This window comes from Lacerta agilis, chromosome Z (assembly GCF_009819535.1).
Source record: "Lacerta agilis isolate rLacAgi1 chromosome Z, rLacAgi1.pri, whole genome shotgun sequence".
Classification (NCBI taxonomy): domain Eukaryota; kingdom Metazoa; phylum Chordata; class Lepidosauria; order Squamata; family Lacertidae; genus Lacerta; species Lacerta agilis.
This window is the reverse complement of record NC_046331.1, coordinates 35,950,079-35,972,513: the sequence shown is the minus strand read 5'-3', so window position 1 is coordinate 35,972,513 and position 22,435 is coordinate 35,950,079. Positions and strand designations below refer to the sequence as shown.

Sequence of the window (22,435 nt, the reverse complement as noted above, 5' to 3'; positions counted from 1 at the left end):
GGGACTGTTTAGTCCATGGAAAATGAAAGTGTTTTAATCTACTTTGTTTTGTCAATTTTGCTCTGATAAGACAATTATTTTCTGACAAGGACGATATCTAATCTGATGTGGTTTCTTCCCATTTTAACACCCTGATGCTTGGAAGCCCCAACCTTGAGAGGCTTCGGGAGTTGCCAGGAAGAGGAGGTTGTTTAGGCTAACTGATAAAGGGGGAAGCCTCATAGAATAATTTCCTCCCTTTATCTGGCCGCAGCAAGTTAAGTAGGGAGGATGGGCTGAGTATAGTGGAACACCATGTAGCTGGGGATTCCCTTCCCTCAGACGGCCCCAGACCCAGGGTGGCTGGAAGTTGGTCATGACCAGGGGTGGCCAACTTCCAAGAGACTGCGACCTACTCATAGAGTTAAAAACTGGCAGTGATCTACCCCCTTTTGGGGGGTTCAGTTCAAAGTTGTTGAGCTTTTTTTTAGGAAGGAAAGCCCTGTTTTTTTGGGGTTCACGTACAACTTGTTGAGCTTCTTTAGGGAGGAGGAAAGCGACATTGAGCTTGTGTCAGGAAGGAAAGCCCTGTTTTTGGTGGGTCGGGTCATTTTAGGGGTGGAGGGCAAAGATGTTGAGTTTTTTTAGGGGAGCCAAAGTTTTTTAGCTTCTTTGGGGGAGCCACTGATCTACTAGTGATCTACCACAGACATCCAGTGATCTACCAGTAGATCACGATCTACCTGTTGGACATGCCTGGTCATGACAATATGACAATCTGCTCCCCCCCTTTTTTTAAATAAAATTTTATTATTTTCTCTTTTAACAACTTTCAACAATACAAAATCCAACAACCCAACCCTCAACTCTGCCAAGTTCATGACTTCCCTCCCTTCAACAGGTAGATTATTTCAGTGCATTCGCGCACTTTCGTCTTTAACTATAGTCCACATTGTAGGATTTATTTCAATCTTGCTAGTGTCTTTAAATTTTTTTGCAATTGTCATTTAAATAAACAAGAAATTTACTCCAATCTCTATGGAATTTTGAACCATCCTGATCTCGGATTCTGCAAGTCAGTTTGGACATTTCTGCATTTTCCATCATCTTCGTCTGCCACTCCGCAATAGTAGGTAACTCTTGTAATTTCCATCTTTGGCCCAACAAAGTTCTCACCGCCACAGTGGCATACATAAAGAGTCTTTGGTCTACCTTTGCAATTTCATTCCCCATCAAACTCAGCAAAAAAGCTTTGGTTTTTTTTTTTTTTTTTTAAGGAAACGTGTACCTAAACATCTTCTTCAGTTCATTGTAGAACAGCTCCCAAAATGTTCTCACTTTGTCACAAGTCCACCACATATGGTAAAAGTTTCCATCTGATTCCTAATCTGCTTCCCATTTTGGCCTGGTACAAGATGCAATTCTCCCTCCTGGCAAACTAGAACAATGGTAACATTGCTGTAGTTGTAATACTGCTTTGTAAATGGATATAGGCTTAAAGGTGATATAAAATGATTTAAAAACAACCAAAGCGGCTTTGTGTCTTGAAATTAAAAGACTATAGAGGGTATCCTGGGCCCAAATTGTTAATTCATGAAAGAACCTTAAATCTGGTCTGGTAGTGTATGGGCAGTCAGCACAGTCTTCAGATAACATGAACTTATTTCAGCTCAGATCCCCCTTCGATATTAAACCAAAATAAATATTTAAATCAAACTATGCTCATTATTTGCACAATGAAAAAGAGGAAAAAAACCAAGAAATGACATAATCAAAGTAACACAAATATTGTGGAATTAAAAATGCAACTAGCCTTGCTCTCTGCTTTTTATCTTATTATTATAATTATTATCTTATAAGTAGCGACTGACCCAAAGTGAGCTTCAGGGCTGGGTGGGAGATTTGAACCCAGGACTCCCTGGTCCTAGTCACTTAGGTAGCCTAGTCACAGTCATTATGAAAGTTCATCAACACACACAGCTGCCAGTCAATGTCAACAACACTGAGCGAGATGGACTAAGAATATGGTAGTGTCCTATGTTGCTATGCTGTATGTAGCAAGCACCAGTTATTAAGTTATTTTATTATGGGTGCAAGGTGATTTATCTGTCCAGAATGTTAGTGCTTCCTCACTATTCAAATATCAAGTGCAACAAGTGATCAAATTATCTGGTATTACCACCTTAAAGCACTCAAAACACACAGAACCTTTAATCACCCATGAATCATGTCAGGTCACAGTGTAATGACAGAGTAAGAGAGTTTCAAGGTGGAGTTGCTATATTCACATGCAACTTCCTTTGAACCATGTGGAGTTTGGAAGCAATTGCCTTTGTGTTTTCAGCTGTTAGAGAAAGGTTCCTAAAGATAGCACAATTCAGCAATAACAGAATCAGACTCCACACAATAAAGAAAAAGCATCTTTGTGTACTCATTTTCTTATGGGTGGGAGGGAATAAACCCTTTAAAGAGTGGCAGAGGAAGGCTCCGTGCTACCCGGGGCGGCGAAAGAAAACGCCCGGGGGGGGGCATCGTGACGTCACATTGTGACGTCATGATCGGCAGGCCGCTGCCGCTTCTGCAGCCCCCTTTTAAGGCGCAGAGCAAAAAGGCGGCTCGTGGGGCTGCCGAGCGCTATCAGCGGCTCCCCGCTCTTTTTGCTCTGCGGCTCAAAAGGGAGCTGCGGAAGTGACGGTCCGACGACAGAGTTCACCTGCGTGAAATCGGGCCGTGCGCTGTTGCTCCTGGGGCGATGGAGCGAGCGGCGGTGCGTGGGGGTGACAAGTGGTGGCCCCTCCCGCCACTCCCCATGCACCACCGGTCACCCTGGGAGCAGCAGCGCTGCACAGACGGGGTGCTTGCTCGGCCGTGCGCTGTTGCTCCCAGGGTGACGGACGGAGCGGTGGCACGTGGGAGTGGCGCCTGCTTGTCACCCCCACCCTCCCGTCACCCGGGGCGTACCGCCCCTACCGCCCCTCCCCAGCGATGCCCCTGCCTTTAAATCTCTGGTCTTCAGCTTGTAGGTTGCGGCCTAATCCAATGTGGGTCACAACAGGAGCACTCCCCACCGTGCAAATATATGGCGAAATATTAAGAAATTGGTCCCCAAATGCATGCTTGGGTTTAAAGTTGGTCTTGGGTTTGAAAAGGTTGAAGATACCTTCTTTAAATGAAGCGACATGATTTACCAGAGAGACAGTGACATAATGTTTAGTGAGTGCCACAACCCCAAAGTCGTCCATGACTAGACCCAATGGTCAGGGGTCCCTTTATCTTTACCTTTAGGATTGGGATGGAGACCCAAGTTCAAATCCCCAACTGCCATGAAATGAACTGAGTTACCCTTAGGCCAACAAGCAGCCTAACACGCACCTAGGATTGTTGTGAGGATAAGAGGAAGCATGTGTATGCAAGCTAGAGCTCAAAGGAGGAAATCTGCAGATGCGAGGGAAAGAAGGAAGTAGCACAGCACAGCACAGCAGCAGCTGTGCAACCTGATCTTATTGGACTTCCTTCCATGTAAAGGTGTACAGAATTTGTGCAGCCTGATCTACTCAAGAAGCAAACTATATAGTTTAATGGGACTTATTAATAAATATTTATTTATTTTATTAAAAATTTATAAGATTTTTCAATTTAAAGCACAAATCATTACATGGTTAAATTTTTCATACTCCCCCCCTCTCCCACAGAGGAGAGCAAAATATCCAAACCCCCCTCTCACAGGAGTACATATAATATCATTTCACATTTAACCCATTATTTTGCATAAATCATTGCTTAGTCCTGACCCTTTTCCTGGGCCAGGTATTCCTACTCCTTTCAATTTCATCTTTAAATTGACTTCCTCGAATCCCCCCCCCCCGTTGACTTCAAAGTACAAACATATTTCCCAGTTTTCCAATCATCGTCAAATCTAATTTACACTACATTTCTTTCCTCCGTATTATTTTTAAAATCATTAATACATCAAACTTAATTACTTATATTTAAGTTTGTGTTATATCCTCCAAACAGTCACTTTTAATCTCTAGTCCACTTTTCTGTAAAGTTAAATTCAGTCTTTCCACACTCTGTCCCATGCACTCGATTTTTCCAGTTATCTGTTGCAAGAGTTCCAAAGTCTGTTTCTGAAATTCCACCGACCATTTTCCTTTAACCATATTCAAGGTCGCAAAACAACTTCCCAGTCAAAACAATTTATTGCATTGCTACGTACGGCGCCATTTTTGCTTTGCTCTTTGCCAATCCTTTCGAGACCTCCAGAAGGAAGGGGTATAAATTTTCAAAGTCAATTCCAGTCCAAATAAACCTCAAATCCAGCTCCCCTTTTACAGCAGAAAGTTTCAGAAGACTTCTTTATTTCACAACTTTGACAGCAGCTTCGGATACAATGTAGCACTGTCTCTTACTGTATCAGGTGTCAGGGACTGACCTCCGTTTTTAGAGTCCCTTCCAAACCTGATTTTGAAAATCCTTTTTTCTTAATGCAATTGGTACTTACAAAGTCCAAATAGGTTCCTAATCTTGGAGAAATTGAGCGCTCTTTCTGCCAGCAGCCGCTACTTCTCGCTGCGATGGTAGTGGTTTTTCCACAGTGCCCTAGCCTTCAACTCCGCTCGCTCACGGCTGCCCTTACTAGGGCTTACCGGAGCGTAGGGGAGGCTTCCTGGGCACCCGCTGGATCCACGCCTCCAGGACACCCCTCCTGGAGCTTTTCAGGGGGGTCGCAGCACAGTTACGACTCCCCCTCCCACCGCAGCGACGGAGAAACCTCGGAGCTGAGGTTTCTCCCAACTGTGCAGCTTGGCGCCCAATTATTAATAAATATTTAAAAGCATTTATAAACCGCTTAATATTTGATAAATCTCTTAAGCAGTGTTCAGTACAAAAACAAATCCTTATAAAATGCATAAAAGCATATAAAAACAAGTACAGCAGGAATTTGGGACACACATTTGTCCTAGCGAAATGTGTATGGAATCACTGCAAATGTACAACCTAATTTTCCCCAAGCATATTTTACTCTGAAACAAGCCCTTCTATGTTCAATGGGACTTTCTTCCACAAAGCACTGCAGCAGATGTACACAGTGAACCTAAGTATCTAAGTGTTAGCCATGCATCTGCTCAGGATAGTAGTATCGCTGTACAGGTATTCTGCCTATTCAGACCACACCTGCAATCCTGTGTTCAGTTCTGGGCGGCGTAATTTAAGAAGGATATTATTGACGAGATGAAACATGTGCAGAGAAGGGCAACTAAGATGATCAAGGGTCTGGAAACCAAGCCTTATGAACAATGGTTGAGGGAGTTGGGTATTTTTAGCCTGGTCAAGAGAAGACTGAGAGGAGAAATTAAGGTAAGGTAAAGGTAAAGGGACCCCTGACCATTAGGTCCAGTCACAGACGACTCTGGGTTTGCGGCGCTCATCTCGCTTTATTGGCCGAGGGAGCCGGCATACAGCTTCCGGGTCATGTGACCAGCATGACTAAGCCGCTTCTGGCGAACCAGAGCAGCGCACAGAAATCCTGTTTACCTTCCCGCTGGAGTGGTACTTATTTATCTACTTGCACTTTGATGTGCTTTCAAACTGCTATGTTGGCAGGAGCTGGGACAGAGCAACGGGAGCTCACCCCATCGTGGGGATTCGAACTGCCGGCCTTCTGATTGGCAAGCCCTAGGCTCTGTGGTTTAACCCACAGCGTAAAGCCATCTTCAAATATGTCTGTCCCATGGAGGATGGGGGCAAGCTTGTTTTCTGCTGCTCTGGAGGCTAGGACCTGAACCAATGGGTTCAAGTTAGAAGCAAGGTGATTCCGACTAAACAACAGGAAGAACTTTCTGATGGAAAGCGCTGCTGGACAGCGGACCGGCCTCCCGCAGAAGGTGGACTCTGCTTCATTGGAGGTTTCTAGCATTGCAGAGGGTCCCTTCCAACTCCACAATTTGAAGATTCTCTAAGTCCGGAAGAGCCCAACAGTGCTTTTCCCAGCCTAATTTCGGGGGCACATGCACTCAGGAGCAAGCCCCAGGTTATTTGCACCATGGGATTGTCGCGGAGCGGGAGGGGGGGGCAATCTTGCTTTCCCTTCCCCTTCCCTCCGGATTGTTTTGCCCAGGGTGGGGTGGAGGGGGGCGGGGCATTGCACGGGATCCCTGGGCGCGGCGCGCGCCCCGCCTTGCTCATTATCACCATCCCTCCGCCTCTTCTGGGCGATACGTGCGGACTCGAGCCTCCCCCGCGCTCGCAGGGGAACAGCCAGGGGCGTGGACGATGGCAGTGATGACGTAGGCAAGCGGAGGCGGGGAGAACTGGAAAGCGAGAGAAGCGGGGTGCGTGGGGAGGGGGGGGCGGAGAAAGAGGGCTGCACGAGCCGCGCACGCGCAGCACCTTGTTTACCCCGTTCTTATCCAGAATGTGTCTTGTATGCCGTCCTTTACCCCCCCCCCACCCCCTCCCTTGCATTCCCGGGTCCTCCCGGCAGATGCCGCTCTAGGCCCAGCAGCGGAGAGCGTGCTCGGTGGCCGCCAGGTGGCGCCTGCGCTCTCCATTCGCTCTCCTGCCGCCGAGCTGCGAACACCCCAAACAATCCCCAGCGCCGCCGCCACCGCCAAATTAAATAATCCGCCCGTTTCGCTCCCTTCAACCCCCCCCTCCCATAACGCCCCGCTCGAGGGCCCCCCCTTCTCGGCCTTCCTACTAGGCCCCACTTTCCACCACCCCCTCCCCCGCTGAGGGGGCCTTGAAGGTAAGGGGTCGACCTGACCCGAGTTGTTTGGCCTTGGAAGTGAGAGCGAGGGAGGGAAAGAAGAGAGGAGAGAAGCGAACAGCAATAATTACTTGGAAGAGGAGAGCGAGAGAGAGGACGGAGGGGGGAAAAGGCGCGCAGGGCCCGAGGAGCCCCGTCACCGCCAGTCCAGCCAGGCCTGCCGGCTGAGGTAAGTTCGACCGTGGCGTAGAAGCTTCTGGAAGTTTATTTTTCTTAGGAGGAAAAATTCCGAGGGGGGGAAGTTGTTTGTTTGAAATCAAATCGTCGCGAGGGGAGGGGCGCGCGCGTGTGTTTGCGGGTTTTTTTTTTTTAAATGATTATTATTTTTTTGAGCGGCGGCAGAGGGGGGTGCACGGAGAAGGAGGCGGTGGGGGGGGGAGAGAGAAAAGGAAGCGGCCAGCGGCAACAACAACAACAACAACAACGGCGTTGGTGTTGTGTAATATATATATAGATAGATAGATAACTGGAAATATCGTTGCCCCTATCCACCTTTCTTTGAATATGGAATGTAGGGCAGGCCTCGGAACAGCTCGAGTCTGAAGGGAAACTCGCAAGCGCAGGCAAGATGGAGGACGCGGGGCCGAGCGAGCGAGGAGGGAGAGGGAGGAGGAGATGGTGGGGGAAGAAGGCGAAGGAGCCCCGCAGACGCTGCCTGCCCTCCCGCCTCCCATCATTCGCTTGCCCCTTTTCCCGACGCTCCCTTGGCGGACGCGGCGGCGGGAGGGAGCGAGCCTGAAGACGGAAATAACCCCCCCCTAAAAAAAAAATCACCAGTCTTAAATTGCTATTTTTCTTCTCTTTCTCTGCCTCCATCTCCCCCTCTCCAACCAACCTCCTTTCAACCGGAGAGGAAAAAGGCCTAGCCCGCCTCCTTTGGGCACAAAAATAAAAATAAAAATGGGGACTCGCCCCTATCCGTTCCTCTGTGTCCCTCCCCCCCAAAAAAATCGATCCAGGGGTTATTGTGTGGGATGGAGAGGCTGCCAGGGTAGGTAAGAAGGAGAGGATGCGAGCCTGTGTTGTCTACTATTAAGAGCTACGGCTGGCAAGATGGAGGATTTCCAGCAGATTATTTTTGGAGGGGATGGAAAGGGGTGTGTAGTGTGTGTGTTAGAAAAGGGCACTTCGTTGGATATGTTGGTTTTTTTAAAAATCACACACACACAACAACAGCAGCACAAATGCCTAACCTTTCAACGTTGTGAACCGCCCTGAGATCTGCGCATGAAGGGCGGTATACACATCGTAACAAATAATAATGGTGGTGATTCTCTCAACTCCCCAAGCTGGGAGAAGGCAAGTCGGACTTCTCGGTTCTCCGTGGGAGGAAGCTACGGGGCGCTTGTAAGATACACTTGGTGGCAGAGAAATCAGGAAGGGTGTTTTAAAAACGCTTAGTGGTGTTTCTGCCTTCCGATCCTTCTCTCTCTCTCCCCCCCGCACCCCCCGTTCCCCTCCTACACCCTCCTCCACTTCAAAGCGAAGAGAAGGAAAATGACGTTTTATTTTATTTATTTATTTTTGCTTATTGGGGAATTAGAAACTAGCGAGCGGGCGTATGCCTCGAGCTGGACGGAAAACCCTCAACTTTTCTTGTCCTCCTGTGACTTTGGCAAAGGGACAGAATATCATGGGAAAGGGATGTACTGGGAGGAGTGAACACTCCTGTCTTTCTCTCTGTTCCGGCAGGAACTTTTGCGCGAGTTGTTTCTCCACACCGATAATTATTTTTTAAGTGAGCTGTTGGGAAAACGTGGGATTTGCTTCTTGCCCACGTCCATCTCGACGCATTTTGAGTGTGAGGAATGTACAGCCCGATGTCCTGAACATGTTTACGTAGAAAGAAATTGCACTGTGTTCAGAGAGCCTTTACTCACAAGTAAAAACCCTAAGCATTGTAACCTTAGACATGTCATTTCCCACCCCCCTCCGGCCTTTTTATGTTTTATGGTGGGCGCTTTGAACTGTTAGTGGTGATAGTGGGGGAACCAAACCCCTGTTCAAAGTGACTTTTTGGTGTGTTTGTGCTGCTGGAAACCCCGCTGGGTCGCTACCGGGTGGGAGGGGAGGAAGAGGCGGAAGGAGGCTGTTTAATAGCTTTGGGGGTTTTATTTTGGCGCCACTTTTGTTTTAGATACTCGCTTGTCGCTCTTTCCCCCTCCTCTTCACACTCTTGGAAACTGAGCTGATTACTCGCCAGGTATGAACTGGTCCCACTTTCTTAGACGTAAACCTCCCCTTCCGTCGACTGATCTGTTTTTTTTTATTTTGGGGTGTGTGTGTGTGTGTCTCCCTGAAAATAGGGCGGCGGTGAAACGACCCAAAGTGGGTGAAACCTTGTGAGATTCTTCCCACTCCCGATTTTTGGTGGTGTGCGGTGTCTAGCGTGAACTTGCTGGTGTTGGATTTTGAAATGTGTTAGTTTTACCGCCTGCTTTTTCCATTTTCTGTTGACTTGTTAAGCTCCGTTTTGAACCTCTTTGTGTCCGCTTTCAGCACATGTATGTATATGGGGCAGTGTATTGATGAACTTGCCAGCCGACCTAAGCAACTGTGGGTCTCCCCGGGCGATGCTGCCCTCGAGGCTTTCCACACCGCGGCTTGTAGCCCTTATTCGGTAGTTCCCTTCCTGCGGTGAGGGAGGAGGCGCTATTGGCTGCCACACCCCATGTTTGTTTCATTCTAGCCGAGGCTCGGCTCGGCTCGTCCCCTTTCCCAATGGAGATGCCGGCTTAGCTCGGTTCTCTCGACGCCGACGGGTTAAGAGGAGGAAACCTGCCGAACAAAATTATCTGTTGTTGTCGTCGTCCTCCTCTTAGGGGAAGGAGGGTAGTTTTCTTTTTTCTCAGCATCAATGGGGGAGGGAGGGGAGTCGGGTTACCGAACTGCGTCACACACAGTCCTTGTTGATGGGGCCTACTCCGCAGCCGACTTGTGCTCCGATGCTCGCAGAAATCACCCCCGCCCACCCTCTCCCTGCATTCTCGCTTTCGTCAGCCTTGCTAGAAGACACCGAATCTTCTATTCTTGGCAAGTGGGTTTAAGTGCACTTGAGGAAAGGGCTGGATTTGTAAACATCTGAACACGCGTGTGTTTCTGAATGCAAATCATTTGAGTTTGTGGACAAAGTAGTGCATGATTTAAGGCCTACTTCCTGAAAGTGCTAAGGCCTATTCAATCTACACCTTGGGGCTGCCATCAGAAACATCGCCTGGAGTCTTGCAGATAGATACAGCATCTGCCCTGAATTTCAGCCAAAGCTTAGCCTCTGCTTAAGGACACAACAGAAGCTTTGTAAGTTAAGACTGTTCTCAGTAGTGTATGATGCTTACAGATTTGGGGTGTTTTGCAGTGGAGATATAATAGTTTCCACGTGGTGTCACTTCGACATAGGGTATGATATTTTGGAATAAAAGGACACAGCGGTCTGCAGTGCATTGTTTACAAACAGCCAAAAGTTTCTCAGCAAGCTAGGAGGTGATGGTCAGTATTTTTACTACCATAGATTAATAATGTTTCATGGTTTCATAACCTAGAGCCTCTTTTAGCCCAACCTCAAAAGGTGACCCACTTTTAAGATTATACTGTATTCTTTTCATTTTCTCATCTTTGGCTCTCTCTTCCAACTCAATTCCTTGCCATTCCTTTATTATTTCCTTGTCTTAGTCCTACCCTTCACCCTAGGGTCCCAAAGTGGGCTACAACAATTGAAACACAATATCAAAAATAGTTCAAAACAACTTAAAACCATAAATTGCTGCTGCTTATGCAATTCACATTCAGTTGGATACTGTATGATCTACATGTGTCACTAGCCTATTTTATGACTGCTCCCTTACCACCTCAAATCAGGACCACTTTTGACATTATGTAACACTTGGTCCAAACTGTGGTGTCAAATATGTTTGTACAAAGTGCTAAAAAGTTATTAACAGCTCTGTAATCCTGGAGTGCTTAGTATTTAGTTGCTGTTTTGTGAGCAAAAACAACTAAGAGTCTGATTGGTACCTTATTGTGGCATTAGCTTTTCTGAACTGTATAAGAGATCTGGTAAAGCGAGATTTAGTCCACAAAAGCTTATGCCACAATAAATGGGTTAGTCCGTAGAGTATATTTTTAGTTGCTCCTAGTGGAACAGACTAACATGGCTACCCTTTTGAATTTTGTGAGACAAAACTGTAGGATGCCTATAGGTTGATCAAACCAATGACATTTTTTCTAGGTTTGGGGATTGTGAAAGAACAATTTCTTGCTAGTTTTTCTGGTTTTCATGGCTCTTGCTTTAGAACTTTGATAGGCAAATATATACATTACTGAGACAGAGATTTGCTCTGGTGCACCCCAGGAGCGGAATCCACAGTGCAATTCAAAACAGTGCTATGCTGAGTGGGAAAGGTTAGGGTGTACAGTGGACGCTCGGGTTGCAGCGTTCGCAACCTGCAGCACCACTTCTGCGCACGCGTGGGTTGCGATTCTGTGTTTCTACGCATGCGCGAAGTGCCAGAACCCGGAAGTAACCTGTTCCGGTACTTCCAGGATTGGCGCAAGTGCAACCTGAAAAAATAAACCTGCAGTGTTCGCAACATGAGGTATGACTGTATCGTATATTCCAGTGCACTGAACTGGCCTTGAATTAGTATAAGTAACTTATAGCAGCCAAAGCTCTCTTGGCATAAATTAAGGTGATAGAAGTTACACTGGTGTAGAGGGCAAAAGGGTGTGTGTCAAGAATGGGAAATGGGTATGTTGGAGTGGAGAGAGGAATAAACAAAGTACTGTAATGCTGATCCTAGCTGATTTCACTAGCAGAACTCTGCGTGAGATGCACCACCAAAACTGCAGGTAAAACTAAAATCATCCCATAAGAGTCAACCAAAGGACAGAAAATAACACTTTATGCTTCCCACCCCACACAGCCTGGCACCACATACCCTGCCTGAAGCAGCTAGAATGCAGCTTACATTGCCATATGATCATCTTGGCTGTGAGTCCTGGAAGACCTGCTCCCTGTCTTTGTAACCCTTTTCTACTTTGCCTGGGTGGGCAGTGCCCTGAAGCACTCTAGCTACAAAAGCTGAGGTGGCTGAGCAGACTCTTGTGTTGGGGTATTGCTTGTGGGATTTTGTTGCTGTTGTTGATATAATTTTTTGGTATCATTATTTTAAAATATTATTTATGTAGAATTTGTTCAGTTTAGTTATGTACTTTTTGATATGCTTTATTTCTGACTATTGTTATGTCTGTAATTTTGAAATTCTTTTTCTATTGTCGGGCACCTTCAGCATAGTTTTATCTATGGAAAGGGAGCATTCAAATAAATTGATGATCGGCTTGCTTAGGATTGCTTTGCTCAAGACCACCACTTCCCTGATACCACATTCTTCTGCTAGTTTCCCCTCCTACCTTTTTTCCATACACACAAGATCACCCTCCCCAGACCTGGAGGCCAATGATGTCAAATTTATGCTGAAATTTGTCAAACGCTTCTGACTATGAACTTCATAACAGTTGGTGCTCACTCAGTAAATTACTATCCTTTTGTTTCTCCTAATATATATAATTGCCCTGGTGGAAGATAATGTCTGATAGCCTCAATTCCTGTGCAATTTTGCTGAATTTTCAGGAAAATACATAATATACATTTGTTGCCAGATCACATATTTACCATGTACTGAATGTGTGTGAAGGGAAATCTATTTTTCATGTGTGTGAAGTAAAGTATAGTGTTTGATGGTTGACTTGACAATGTGAGTCATGTGGATAGGTGTTTGAACCAGGTCTCCCTGGTCTAAGACCAGCACTCTAATTACTACCCATTAGTTGTGTTTGCAAGTGGGGGGGATTGCTGATTCAGCCAGTGGTCATTCCCGATAGAGTAGAATGGTTGAAGGGTGGTAATGTTGTAGAGTGCCATTCCAGGTTATGAAAAGTTGACGTGATTACTTGCATGGTTGTGAGTCTGTTTGTTTTGATTTGAACACATGGGCAGTTGCATTCATCTATAAAAAATAAAGTCTGTTTTTTGTTCAAGCACTTTTTGGTGGTGGGCACCATTTTAGGGCACACACAGATTGTATAGAAATGCCTTCCTCAGATAATTGTTTAGATGAAGCTGTGTTTCTGGAACTGTGATACTCTTGTGTCTCAAAACAATGCTGTTATATATGGCAATAGAAATAGTTGATTTTGTGTACCCTTTATCTTGCACTACTCAAGTTGTCATGTGAAAAAGAACACATTTGACTAATATAATAATCTGAATTTGTTTTATTTTTTTAATAAGATTTTATTATTTTCCAAATATTAACAAAGAAAAAACAATACAAAAATACACAATAAACAATAAACACCAACAATAACAATAACAATAAACATAAGAAAAAGCACATATACATACCTAAACATACACCTAATTCAATCCTCTTCTATTTTCTATCTTCTTTACATACACTGCGACTTCCCCCGTTCCCTCCACTGCATTCAAAATTAATATATAATTGGGTAGCTTTGTTTTTTTTTATATACCTTTACCATATCTCTCAATAGACTTTGAATTAATTAAACAGATATAGTTTCTTGCTTAAACTCAATATCTTTAAATACTCTTAAACTTTTATAACATACATCTAAACTTCTTCTGCACTATTTTATCTAACATAAACACGCTAAAACCGATTCTTCTAGCTAATTCTGCTCAGATATTCAATTTTACACACTTAAGTAAATAATCCTTGAATTTCTTCCAATCCTGCGACACCTTCTCCTCCCTCTGGTCTCGGATTCTCGCGGTCAGTTCGGCGAGCTCCATGAAGTCCATTAATTTCATCTGCCATTCTTCCACTGTCGGAATCTCTTCACCTTTCCAATTTCTTGCCAGTAAAATTCTAGCAGCTGTTGTGGCATACATAAAGAATAATCTATCCTGACTGGGTATCTCTTCGTTGGTCATGCTCAAAAGAAATGCCTCTGGTTTCTTACTAAAGGTAATTTTCATTACCTTTTTGAGTTCATTGTAAATCTTATCCCAGAAAGCATTTACCCCTGGACATGACCACCACATATGATAAAAGGTACCTTTCGTAGATTTACATTTCCAACACACATCAGTCATTGTAGGATTCATCTTAGCTATCTTAACTGGTGTCAGATACCATCTATAAAGCATTTTCATTATATTTTCTCTTAAACTGTTACCAGCTGTAAATTTGATACCTTTCTTCCACAATCTCTCCCAGTCATCCATCATAATATTATGACCCACATCTTTCGCCCAGTCTATCATTGTCGATTTAACCAATTCGTCTTTCGTATGCCACTCTAGCAACAAGTTATACACCTTGGAAAGGTTTTTAGAGTTCGATTCGATCAGTTCTGTTTCCAGTTTTGATTTTTAATCTGAATTTGTTTTAAACAAACAGCTATGGCGAAACTAGCCACATGTTTCTGTCTTGTCTTGATCCTCCCAAGGTAGTAGGCTATTACTGATCCCAGTAGCTGTTTGAATCCAGGGAAGGATTTAAAAAAAAAATACATATTTCAAAGTCAGTTTATTAGCCACCATGCAGTCAACCACTACATTCAGGCACTAATCCAGGGGTTGCACAGCCACTCCTGATTTCAGGTGCTATGAAGAAATAATCTGTATATCGTTGGTATACTTAAGACAACTCTCATCAGCCAAGGTAGACTTATCACAACCACTTTTACACCACTTATGAACCAATATTACCATGAGAAAGGATTGCTTTAAAATTATTTCAAGCTAACTGATAGTGTTCTAATTCCTTACTCATTTGCTTATTGAGTGCTTGTTGCTCTATAGCCCCTATTAAGCTCTGCAACTATCAAAGAGGAGGCTTATTTCTGCCCATCTTTCCCCAAGAACCAATAATTCTGCACTGACTATTTGCACTATCCCAAATAGTCAGTTAATGCAACCAAGCACAATATACACTGAGGAGACATAAAAATGGGGAAAGAAGGAGCATAACAGCAACATGCTGTTAGAGAAATAATGTGTTATCTCTCAGGGCACAGCAATGATAGGAAGAGAAATAATGGGAAGGAAAAAAAGAGGGAATAAATGAGGAGTTCTGTACAGTGGTACCTCGGGTTACATATGCTTCAGGTTACAGTGGTACCTCAGGTTACATACGCTTCAGGTTACATTCTCCGCTAACCCAGAAATAACGCTTCAGGTTAAGCACTTTGCTTCAGGATAAGAACAGAAATCGTGCTCTGGCGGCACAGCGGGGGGTCCCATTAGCTAAAGTGGTGCTTCAGGTTAAGAACAGTTTCAGGTTAAGAACGGACCTCTGGAACGAATTAAGTACGTAACCAGAGGTACCACTGTATTTGAGTTAGTTTGGGTGGATGGTGAGATTGTATATGTGAAGTGTGTTCTCCCCCACCCCATTTTTAGGGGTGTTTTCAATACTTTTAGCTGTTTTGGTTATATAATTGTGTTCCTCTCTCTATGAAAATGTTACCCATCCCAGTTTAGGGTAAACTATTGCATAGTAAAGCAAACCACAGCAAGTGCATTAAGCCATTTCCAGGTAGTTTTCTTAAACTGTATGTGTGCTTTAGGGCAAGAGTAAACAAGCTTTTGCCCTCAAGATGTTCATGCACTTCAGCCTGGTTCACACATCACATTAAGCCATAGCTTATTATACATATCACTTACTATGAACAAACAAAGGGGGAAGGGGCAAACTATGGAAGTTGCCCTGAGCTCCTTAGAGGAAAGGCAGTGATGCACATTGGAGGCAACTAAATTAAATTCGCTAAAAGATTGACATAAATCTAGCTAAACATTTCTATAATCAGCATACTCTGGTGCTTTGACTTCCTTCCAAAACCTCCCCCCTAACAACACCATCACCTCAGCCACCTCAGCCTAGTTAGCGGCACTATGGTAGAAGTAGGCTTCCATAACCATTTACTTAACTGAATGGGGAATCATAGACAGAACCAACAATCATACACACCTTCCTTTACATCAGTGTTTTTCAACCACTGTTCCGCGGCACACTAGTGTGCCGCGAGATGTTGCCTGGTGTGCCGTGGGAAAAATTGTGTTTATTTGATTCCTATTCAAGAGAATTACTTTATATATAGTCAATATAGGCACAGAGTTAAAATTTTTAACATTTTCTAATGGTGGTGTGCCTCGTGATTTTTTTTCATAAAATAAGTGTGCCCTTGCCCAAAAAAGGTTGAAAAACACTGCTTTAGATGATCCAACAATCAGAACTCAGCACAAGGAGCCCATCTGGGAAGGTTAAAATTCTGCAGATCACCTGTAAGGAAAAGGAGTGGGGAGCAGGATACAGTGCTTGCTCCCCCCCCCCAAATAGCAGTTTAGCAGGGTTTTAAAAGGTAAAGGACCACTGACAGTTAAGTCCAGTCGCGAATGACTGGGTTTGTGGTGCTCATCTAGCTTTACTGGCCGAGGGAGCCGACGTTTTCCGCATACAGTTTTTCTGGGTCATGTGGCCAGCATGACTAAGCTGCTTCTGGCGAAACCAGAACACGGAAACGCTGTTTACCTTCCTGCCGAAGTACCTATTTATCTGCTTGCACTTTGATGTGCTTTCGAACTGTTAGTTTGGCAGGAACTGGGACCGAGCAACGGGAGCTCACCCTGTTGTGGGGATTCAAACCGATCAGCAAGCCCTGGGCTCCAGTGGTTTAGGCCACAGTGCCACCCGCGTCCTACCGCACAGGATTTTAGCTGCTTTCAAATAGTTCTGCACGTTCACCCCTGGCTGCTCCACTCCATTGGGTCAGTATTTCTATCTTTTGCCTCTCAGTTTCTTAAGTTCTAGTGCAGCAGGAAGCCATGTGTTCTGCACACTTTTTTTATCAGCTGAGATCATAAATTTGCTTGCTGCCCATTAGTTGTAAGGACGAGATGGCAAGGGGAAGCTGTGCAAATTGGCTGCAACAAATTGGCTATAGAAACCATGATAATAAGTATCAGCTTAATTTTCTTCAAGCTAAATAAGATCTTCTATCAGCATATACATATTTCTTGAGAGCCACAAGAATGGATTTTCAAGGCAAGTCTCTGCTATTCATACAATTAAATCGGACGTATATTCCATAGTAGGAATTCCTGCTTGGATGTTTCTCACTCTCAAATAGCATAGATAGCGGCTACCAAATGCCAGCCTAAACAGAACAATTTTATGCTTTTGAAAGTCAGTATTGATTTCAACAAACCTTATAGAAAATAAGTTACAAAATTGTAGGGCAGCTATCAGAAAAACCTGTTCATTGAACTTAAATATAGTGCAGAGACAGCATCGATGTGAGAAACTGTTGCTTAAATTCATGGTCACAGTTACAGTTTTTCTGATTAATGATGATACAGCTTTACCAAGGACAGTTTCCCATATATCTCCAATCAGGTCGCAGTGTGAAATGGAAGTGGAATAAATGAGTCATGAGCCAGAAAAATGACTCAACAAGTGGAAGGTAGAAATAAAGAAAAGCTAGTAACAACGGACAGTGAAGTACTGTACATGGGTAGCCAGTGTACATCCCATCAACCCCTGCCAGCATGCCAGTCGTTTTAGTCAAATGGCTACAGATAGTATACAAGAACACAGTTCAACATTTAACCTTCATAAAAGCCCCAATAATTGTTCCAAAATATTTATGCTTGAAAGTTAAGGAAGGTCCTATAGGGGCAGAGTTATCCTGTTACTCTGGATTTTGGATAGTGCTACATGCAAGATGAGGATTAGTGTTCCTAGGTGGCAAAAAAAGAGAGAAGCACTGGATAGCATAATCCAAGGTCTTGCTTCATTCCTACCACTAATTAAGTCCACAGTGGATCCTGAACCACAGAGCTCTGGTAAAGGGAAGATCTGCAGGATCGGCTGCTAAACTAGTACGAGAACAGTAGCTCAGAACAAGTAATGTGAGAGGCACAACTTGTATATATATAATAAATATTTCTTGATCAGACTTATGTGTCTATTCAGAGGAACAAGGAGGCTTAACATACCGTAGGTATACAAAAAACTGCCTATATAATTTCAGACCATTAGTTCACTAGCTCAGGATAAGAGTCTTTCCCATCCCTACCTGGAAATGCCAGGCACTGAACCTGTGACCGGCATACAAAGCAGGTGTTCTGCCATTAGATTGTGGTCCTTCCTCAGCTTATGCTTTACTATTGCATGCTGCAGACTTGCCTTTGCCTCAGCCAGTCAACCCTGATCCTTGATCTAACAACATGGCATGAAAATGGAGCTATCAATGTCTATTAGTTATGGTGCGTATATGACGCTCCCAGGTTCAGAGTTTGCATGTCCCTATATAACAGTACTGCCTGTAGTGGCAGTAAGGTAAAAGAATAACAGTGGGAGATGTTTATTACCCTCATGTTGTGCTTGAAGGCATCTGGTTGGTCATTGTGGAAAATAGGATATTGGATTAAATAAGTATGGCCTAATCCAGCAAACTCTTAAGTTTTTATGGCTGGAACCATGGCACTTGACAATGAAATGGAGTGGTAGCATTCTCAGAGGAATGCAGAAACCAAGCCATTTAAGCTGCCTCCAAACAGAAAGAATATAGATATATTATGGTGAACAAAATCCAAATTGCCATATTAAGCTAACCAAAGTAAGACAAAATAGCATTCAAGTTGTTGAGTTCTGAATAGCACTTCTGGCCAGATGATAAACAAAGGGGCTGGGGGTGGAATAAACTATTACACCCAGCACCATGAGCTGTACATGGTAAGAGCTGTAAGACAAGGTGTGTGAGGAGATAGACTTTTAAATATTGCAAGTGTAGAGTTTTTGTTTTGTTGCAGAGATTAAATCTTGTAGCAGCATAGGTGTTTCCGATGCTGCTATAGCATCAGGGCCAAACTGCCTTTCCAACATAGGTTTCAATATGATTTAGAATATGATAGACAAAAATGGAGTGAAGAGTTAGGGGTACAGATAACAAATGGTATATGGGAATCAAGTATAAAATCAACAGAAATAGCCTCTATGGATTTAAGACTAAGACTTATTCAACAGAAAATAAAATTTAGAGCCCACTGGACTCCAGCAAAACTATACCAGAAGAAAATAACAAGTGCAGACAACTGCTGGAGATGTGGGAGTAAAAAGGCGAACTTAGTACATATGTTAATTGACCGATGATAAGATCATTTTGGTGCGAGGTGAGGATATTTATAGCAAGAGTAATAAAAAGGAATTGTTATTTAGGGGAACTGAATTTAATTCTAAATTATATTCCGGAAATGTGGGAGATTTCAGGGGGTCAAAAATATATATGGATGTACCGTGCTATATTAGAAGCAAAAAAACTTGTTTTGATGAATTGGAAGAGCCGTAAAAAGATTCCATTGAGCACATGGATTGATAATATGGACAGATTAGGTACATACAAATGAATTGCATGTCATCACAAATTAAGAATGGATAAATATGAAGAAATCTGGAATGAATATTTAAGCGATAAGGCGGATAGTGGTGGGAGGTAGAAGGAGGTGAGAGAGGTGGGGAAACTTTTTTTTAAAAAAAGGTGTAGTCATGGTATATCAGTGTATTCAAATTTGAATTGTCAAATTGTGCTATTATTGCTATTATGGTTTTTATTGTTTGTGTTTTTTGTGGTTGATGTTTGTATCAAAAAAAGATTAAATAAATTAAAAAAGCTCTTTTCAGTGCTATGCAGGTATGAGGCTGTACCAGCTCCAGATTCCTCAACTCCAGATATATAAAAACTTTCTTTTATCCAGATCTGCCTCAGTCCTCTTAGGCAAAGCACTCACTTTCCTTAATGATGGATAATTTAAATTAAGAGAATCTAGGCTGTCATAATGGTAACAGAATTCAGAATTAATTTTAGGTGATATTCTAGGCAAAAAAGTCAATAGAGGCCAGATTCAGTAATTTTACCTAGCAGTTGAAAGAACATGTTTATTCAGAGAATACCCCCCCCATCTTAGATGATATAAATATTCCTTCTGTTTTGGTTTTCACTGTTGAACAGCTAAATTTGATATGTTCCAAGTTTACCATCAAGATGATAAACGGTTCTAAATAAGTCAAAAGCTTAAGGTTTTGATTACTAGAAAATGTACAGCTCTAATTTGGATTTTTCATTATGGCCAACAGTGCCCTCTTCACTAATTCTGAGTGGCAGACATTTAAGTCCCATTTACTGTGATGCCAACAAATAAAGATTGAAATCTTTTCCCAATGACATGCTTTTAAATAAGGTGAGAGGAAGTTTAGTATAAAATCAAACATTCTTTAGCACTCTTCACTAAAGAACTGAATAAAAATCTATATCAATATAAAAGTTAACATTTGTTTGAGACAGAGTTTGTGCAGAGTTATTCCCATGTCTTCATCATTTGTCTAGAACTTCGTTATACAGTAACTGAGGAAGAAAGATCAGTCACAGGATGTTATCAGTGCAGTTGTGCCAATCTACTGCTGCACCAAATAACTAAAGTGACACAAGTAATTCACCAAGCTATACATGATGCTACCTCTTGGGTGTAATTAATGTATCTCTGCGTTAACTGAAGCATAGACATAGAGGTTTCCTGTCTTCCAAGTTCTGTGAAGATGTGCTGTCCTTTGTGCAGTACCCAAAATCTTGGCTGTACTGTGTACTGCTAGAATTACAGGAAAATACTACAGAAGCACAAAGGGATTTACATTTCTACACTTTCTCTTTCTGACCATCTCCAATTGGAGACCACTTTGTACTACTTCTTTCTTGAAGCCCCAACTGTGCTGGATGTGTTAACTTCTGGTCCTCTATAACAGGAACGTCCAACTCTCAATAGACTGCGATTTACTCACAGTATAGAAGACTGGCAGTGATCTACCCAAAGTTATGGAGCTTTTTTTTTTTTTTAGGAAGCCGAAGTTGTGGAGCTTGAGCTTTTTTTAGGAAGCCAAAGTTGGGTTGTTGTTGTTGTTGTTGTTTTGCTTTTTTGCTTTTTTGTAAGGAGATCGCTGAGGGGCCAGAGGTCAACCAGGATCTACCAGGAACACCCCTTGATCTACCTGTTGGACATGCCAGCTCTATAAGATCTCATTGCTCTTTGGCAATTTTAAGTAAAAGCTACCCACTAGGTTAAAAGAGATACACACAATGCTGACTGAGGTTGATGGGATTTGCAAGTCCAGCACCTTCAGGATACTGTGTTGACTGCCACTGACTTAGAGCAACCCTTCCTTGAATTTAACATTTGCATTTTAATGCATTTCCAGCCTTTCTCTGTACCTCCACAAAAGTTTTTAGTTAACAGTGACGACAGCAGCAGCAATAATAACAAATACTAGCTGGAAAGAAGAGGTCATTCTCTTCTCCAGCAGCCTGCTGAAACCAAGGGGGCAGCCCACTTGGTTTCTGTGGTGGGTGCAGAGGACAGATGGGGCAGTCCATCCCTTCCAGCAGACCGCTCAAAGTCACCATCATGCTGTTCTTTGTCACCTATGATTACAAGGTTATGCATGATCATGGCTTAAACTTCAGAAAATAATGAATGCTACTGTTTCGTGCTTCAACACATTACTGTGCTCACATTTTCAGTTAGCAATATTAATGCCTTCTTATGTAGAAAATGCAAAGTGTCATGTAATGAGGTGTGTGCAAAAACATATCTTTCAGAGTTTATCATCTAAAGAAGAAAATACTGTAATTCTTAGGTTCATAATACCAGCATACATCTAGGAACTCTTTAAGTTGTACAGTGGTACCTCTGGTTACGTACTTAATTCGTTCCGGAGGTCCATTCTTAACCTGAAACTGTTCTTAACCTGAAGCACCACTTTAGCTAATGGGACCTCCCGCTGCTGCTGCGCTGCCAGAGCACGATTTCTGTTCTTATCCTGAAGCAGAGTTCTTAACCTGAAGCGTTATTCCTTGGTTAGCGGAGTATCCTGAACCGTATGTAACCCGAGGTACCACTGTATGTCATAAGAATACTTTCAGTATAGGGTAATGATCATCAGTTATTTAACTATGAGTTATTTGAATGTAGTATATCATCCAAAAAGTTGAACCTTTGCATTCTGTGCCAAGTTCACAAAATCAGAGTATTAGCTGGACACCTTAGATGAGCTTTTATTTTATGAATTTACTAAATATGCAAGCACAATTGGTAAAGACTGTGTATATATATACATATACATACATATATATATATATATATATATATATATGTATGTATGTATAGGAATTATTCCAACTATAATAAGAAACCAAGAGGAAAATACCTTTATCGAAGACTGGGACTATTTGCATTTGTGGACACATACAAGTTCACTAGCAGGATTAGTTTAAAGTCAAGCAATTAAAATTAATGTGAAAGGAAAACTAGGGATTAATTAATAATTAGAATAAAAGGATAACAAAGCAGTGTTATGAACTATATAAATATATGAAACAGCAAAAGGGGTGAGGGGAAGTCAAAATATACATGTTTATTGGGAATATATTTGATTTGTATTTCTATAAAATGTTTCAAAAAACAAAAATAAAATTTATATACTTAACAGCAAAAATAGAAAAGATCATTTCAAATTAAAAGTATTACTGTATGGTTAAAATTTGACAAAAGACTAACAGTAAAATAGCAAAAATCAAAGGAGTTCATGCTTATGGTACCATTTGTACAGAAGG

The 22,435-nt window shown here is 42.8% G+C and overlaps 1 protein-coding gene across 2 annotated transcripts in view; it reads left to right on the top strand.

The window, feature by feature from the left end:
• Positions 1 to 6,534: 6,534 nt before the first annotated feature.
• The window catches only part of STAG2 (stromal antigen 2), a 68,952-nt gene continuing 53,051 nt past the window's right edge, over positions 6,535 to 22,435 (top strand). The window contains exon 1 of one of the 2 annotated variants that reach the window (XM_033137807.1): positions 6,535 to 6,920. The gene's annotated coding sequence lies outside the window, so the exon portion shown is untranslated. Of the gene's footprint in view, positions 6,921 to 9,980; positions 10,049 to 22,435 lie in introns of those variants that run through there. The other variant, XM_033137808.1, reaches the window with a different exon arrangement.